This window comes from Protomyctophum parallelum (genome assembly GCF_964188405.1).
Source record: "Protomyctophum parallelum genome assembly, chromosome: 11".
Classification (NCBI taxonomy): Eukaryota; Metazoa; Chordata; class Actinopteri; order Myctophiformes; family Myctophidae; genus Protomyctophum; species Protomyctophum parallelum.
The window spans coordinates 43,297,143-43,303,203 of NC_139707.1; positions in this window are offsets into that span (position 1 = coordinate 43,297,143).

Consider the following 6,061-nt stretch of genomic DNA (forward strand, 5'->3'; position numbering starts at 1 on the left):
AAAGATTTAAGCTGGAAACGTGAAGCATGTTCTCATGAAGACTAGTAACCTGACCTGAGACTGCCTTCCCAAGGCAACCTTTGCATATCCTGTGGTGGCATGTCGCCAATGCTTAGCTTGACATTTCATTTGTGCATTGCAGGCCATGTGTGCCACATGCACAGGAACGCACGCACACAACACACACACACACACACACACACACACACACACACACACACACACACACACACACACACACACACACACACACACACACACACACACACACACACACACACACACACACACACAGTTTGTGTGCACATGTTTATTTGACATTGTGCGAGGCACACTGATAAAGAGCCAACTGTGCGTATGGCTGAGCATTCATGTGTAAGGAAGGACTTCAGCAATGGAGGTCTATTTTTACACGTGACGTGAGGAGGCTGTTTTGACATCACACCATGGACACGTGAAAATATTGTAACATCCATTTAAACGCAGCCGCGTGCGTGGACAGTGGACACAACACAATTCCACAGACATAGTAGTATGAATGCTTCCAGGCAGGTACACATGACAGTTATTATGTGCACACTTCCAGGAAGAGGTTTCAACCACAGCACTTGCTGCCAGTTTGATCTCTATCTTGGCAGCTTCAAATGAGACCAAACACAAGACAATACTGAGTGCCTCATTAGGCTGCGCTGTGCGTGGTGTGTTATTGTCAGTGGGAAACCGAAAATAACATGCTGTAATCTCTGCTGCCCATAGGGCAGCATGGGAAACTCTCTAGGAAGTCCTGCAGTGGCTCTAATGTGAAGTTGCAGGGAGCCACTCAACATTGTCGTTACTTTTATCGAACATCTGTCACCACCTATATCCCTGCTGGGAAGGCAGGGAAGGCGCTGAGGCAAGACACCCCAGTGAGAGCGCTGTGCATGATGATGGTGCAGTAGTGGATGGAGGTGCTGACTGAGTGAGGCAAGGAAATGATAGAGCTCTGAGGTGGCCCTCAGGCATCCTCAAAGGAAAGAATGGTATAGCCAGCCGTCCAGCCCCCATGGGGCTGGAGGCTCGGGGAGAGGAAAGTATAACCCAGTTTGTAAGGCTTGTGTTGTAAACCAGGGCCTGCCCTGCATACATTGTCCTCGACGACTACACTGCAGTGTGTCTCTGCTCTCTTCATTGCCTGCTCTCTCCCTTTCCCGCACTCTATAAATCATATAATGCCCCCCATAACTCACTTCTCTCTCATTCACCCTCTCTCAGATTTCGCCACTCTTTCTCTTCCGCTCTTCTGCTTTGTCATCCACTGACGTCATTATTTCTCTATACATTTCTTTCCTCTTGCAGCTTTCTTTCTTTCGTTCTTTAAATATTTTTGGGGCTTTTCTACCTGTATTGATGACATTACATAGTACATACTAGTGGAGATAGACAGTAAATGGGAGAGAGAGAGAGAGACGGAGAGTGACACACAACAAAGGACGTTCGGGATCGGGATTCAAACTGTCAGGCTGCTGCATTAGGGCCTATATGTGGTATGCACCTGCATGACTGCACCTGCATGGCTGCACCTGCATGGCTGCACCTGCATGGCTGCACCTGCATGGGCGCGCCTTGCAGCTGTCTTCCTGCCCGCTGTCCCCCTATGACCCCTCTGCTCCACTCCATTTCCCTGTCTAATGTCTATTGATCCTGTATCGGTGCAGAGCTGCTGTCCCTCGAGTCTGATCTGTCAGACTGCTGGAGCGGGAGACTCATAGTTTGTTGTAACCATGGATACCTTAATGGGTTGATTGGTTTCCCAGGAATGATCAGTCGATGACTATAATTATTGATCTGTCCTGTGGAGAATATTCAACGCTGTTTATTCTAAAAGCACGCATACCTTGCATGTGCACCCACCCATACGCACGCACATGCGCACACACACACACACACACACACACACACACACACACACACACACACACACACACACACACACACACACACACACACACACACACACACACACACACACACACACACACACACACACAAACTTATTGTTGTGTGTAATCTTCACACAATAATCAGACAGAAGTCACGACAAGGGTAAAATCTCCTGTTACCCTGACAACTGGGAGACTGTCAGACTCAGCACCAGAAGGTATATAGATAGCATTTTGATGATCTGGGAGGGTAATAATGGGGGATATAGGAGGAGACAGGGGGAATGTTTAATATTGTACTATAAAAGATAGATAAAGATAGATTTAAAAAAGGTTCTTCCCTCTCCCTCTCTCTCTCTCTCTCTCTCTGTCTCTCTCTGTCTGTCTGTCTGTCTGTCTGTCTGTCTGTCTCTCTCTCTCTCTCTCTCTCTCTCTCTCTCTCTCTCTCTCTCTCTCTCTCTCTTCACACATTACCAGATCTTTCACTATACCTGGAGACAAGCTGTGCTTATGTTATTTGTGTTATATGCTGAGGACAGTTCACATAAATCTTAAGACATGTATTAATTCAAACACACACTTCCACACAAAAAAGAGGGACAGATGAATCATATTCATATGGAAAACCTGCTTAATTTTGCGTATCCTGTCAGGACACATAATTAAAATAAAATAAAACAACAACAACAACAGATCAAGTCTAATCCTCTACACTTCAACAGAGCCGGAGCAGCTGGTAAGCTTATAGGTAGTGGAATGGTCCATGATACATCAGCAACACATGGTATATCCTACTCTATCTAATAGTAGGATATACCATGTGTTGCTGATGTATCACCCAGACCTACCAACATCTACATTTATTTCATATAGATAGTATCTATATGAAATAAATGTAGATGTTGGTAGGCCTGGGTGGTCCAATAAGATGAGGTTGTCATCCAGCCTGTTTACCAGATCATGGACAATGGACATGATGACAATACAATTGCATATTGGTTGGACAGGCGGAGGAGACTGCATGGGGCAATCTATTTCTGGTCGCAACTAGCAAGGCAATAAAATCATTCTGCTCATTTCTGCATTACTTCAGTAGGCCTATAGTGTTTATGCGATGACACACTCAGACAATAACAAATAATTGCGTCATGATCTGCTCATGCTGGCTATATCGCTATGGAGCAGTCCTATTAAATTCACGAACCATGAAAAAATTAACGTAGAGGCTGGCTAAGCTATTAAAGAATAGCCTAGGCTATAAATTGGTGTTTTAAATATTGCAACAAAAATGTCATCGCAACGTAAACCTGCTGCGAAATATTGAACATCTATATCTTAGCAAACACAAGACCAAGAGATGACATGATGAATGAATACGTCCAAAGAAAAACACTCACAGTTTGAGTCTTGACATTATTCCATCGCAATAACAGAGCTGTACTGGTTCGTCATGTTGATGCGCATCTTCTCTGCTGCCTCTTCGACGGCAGTGGGAAAGACTCGCCCTGTAGCCCACAGTGACACATCCATACAATGATTCACTGGCAAGCCGCAAGCACCGCCTTCTCTCTCCAGTGTGCGGCGCGCTTTATCTGGTGTGCAGCCAGCAGCCTGTGTGTGTGTGATTACAAATCAGGTGCATGGCTGCACATGCTCTGGAGTCCAGATGCTCTTCGACAGAATGGATAAACCTAAAATGCCCTGGAGTTTAAGCATGTTATACGGAATCAAATAAAATAGCATTTTGTTTTGTTACGTGTGGAAAAAGATATATGCACTTAATCAAAGGAAAAGACACAATTTGTAAACAAGCAAACAAATAAACAAATAAATAAACTAATAAATAAACAAATCAATAAACAAATAAATAAATAAATAAATAAATAAATAAATAAATAAATAAATAAATAAATAAATAAATAAATAAATAAATAAATAAATAAATAAATAAATAAATAAATAAATAAATAAATAAATAAATAAATAAATAAATAAATAAATAAATAAATAAATAAATAAATAAATAAATGAATGAATGAATGAATGAATAAATGAATGACTGAATGAATGAATGAATGAATGAATTAATGAATTAATAAATAAATAATAGCCTACATTAAAATAGCCTAATCCATATAAGTTCACTTGAATCCATACTCCCTTTGTATAGTTTGACATCACTCGTCGAATCTGCAAATCAAACCTCAAACTCTTAGATCTCCATATATGGACCTGACATGTTCTGACATTCCATATGTTGATCCTTCCCCATCCATCCTTAATTCCTCTTCGATGTCTCCCTTTTGACTGATACCTGTCTATATTCAAACTCTATAGACGGGCCTGCACCAAAGTTATTAGTGCAGCCGCCGCACCCGACAGCCGGCGAAAATGATAGAGTTCTCACCATGGCCCGAAATGTAAGGGCCCTATACCTGAGCCCTAATCAAACCCTGTACACTCAAGACACTGCCCCCGCTGCCACCCTTAGATCTCCATATATGGAGCTGACCTGTTCTGACATTCCATATGTTGATCTGACCTCATCAAACCCTGTACACTCAAGACACGCTCCATATATGGCCATTATAGAATTCATTCCATTCTGACTCCCCCATGCCAAAGCGCCAGAGCTCGCCCAGCAGTCTGCCATCACCCAGGCAGATGCGTGCATCTGTAGGGCGAGGTCGCTTCTCGCCCTCAGGGTGTCTTACTCATGGTTTATTTGTCTGTTACTTTTAATTTGACTATTCTTTTCATTAATTGTTTATTTACTCGATTTTGCATTGTCTTGTATTGTTTTTGTCTTTGTTTTTCTGACCTTTATAATAATAAAAGTAAAATGCACATATATGTTTATATTATGTTTATACACAAGGAAAATAAAATCTCTCAATCTCTCTCAATAAAAAAAGTGTTAAAACAGTGTCTAATCCGAGGTTGTATGTGTTAATTTTTAACAGGGAGGATGTTGCCTGGCCCAAATTTGAAAAATTGGCGTCCATGTGCCACGCACGCTCGCTATGGGAGAGAGAATTTAAAGTGGGAACAAATAGGCCTGTTTATTACAAAATAAATAGCCTATAGTCCTCCCTCCCTTCAAAGTTAAGTTAACTTTTGAGGTTGAGTTAACCATCAACACTCCCCACACAAAGCCTTTTGTTTTAAAATGTCAGTTGTAACTTGTGACTTGTTTGAGTTTGTTTGGTGCCAGGCTGCCAGCACAGCAGGTTGTTCCTAGACAGCCAAAGAAGCCTATACATTTGCTTAAAGCATGTTTTTCTATAGCAGGGCCTATATATTGTAACTTTAATAGACATAATCATAGGCCGTACATAATTTTTTTCTCAAATGGAGGATAGCATCACCATATTTGCATTTTTGTCAAAAACATCAATGAGGCCTAATAATTACCTACAGTATAAAACTAAAAGTATAATGAAAAAACTACTAAAATAATGAGTCTCAAGAATGAAATAAACACAACATGCATTTAATAAAAATGAAAATATAGTAAAAGCAGAATGTGAAGTTTGTATCCTTTATTTTCACACATTTGGCTCACATGTAAAGGAGTAAAAGTATTGTTATTTTCTTTAATAAAGGCTATCCAGTGTATAGTAGGCCTCGCCTATGTTGAACTCCACTCTTACAAATTATTTAAGTAGGATGTCACTGTCTGACACTGAGTGGCCCCTATAGGCCTATTAAAGTGTAGTCTACCTCTACCCACCCAATAGCTCTAGTTATGTGTGGTGAGAGAGCTCTGTGGCTCATGTCTGTCTCTTTCATAAACATCACTTCTCGATAAGTAGGCTATCGAGCCTTTATTGAAACTACAGCCTACGGCCTACTACACAACCGTCTGGCACCGCCTGGCTGCCGGGCCGGCGACGAAACCATAGGACGAAACGAAACTGCTAAGTGTCAGCCTCCCAAACTACAAAGCACTCGTCGTCCCACCCTTTTTTTATATCCAAATGACGGCCAATAGGAACAGCGCCCTGGGCCGCGCCCAGCCCCTATCGGAATGCGTGGACGCGCATCGCGCAACAGCCTGGGCAGGCACAGCCGCACAACAGAGGTAAATCTAAATAGTCAGTCACAGGTGCGCTGCCTGCGCTCTCCTTTCTGTCACC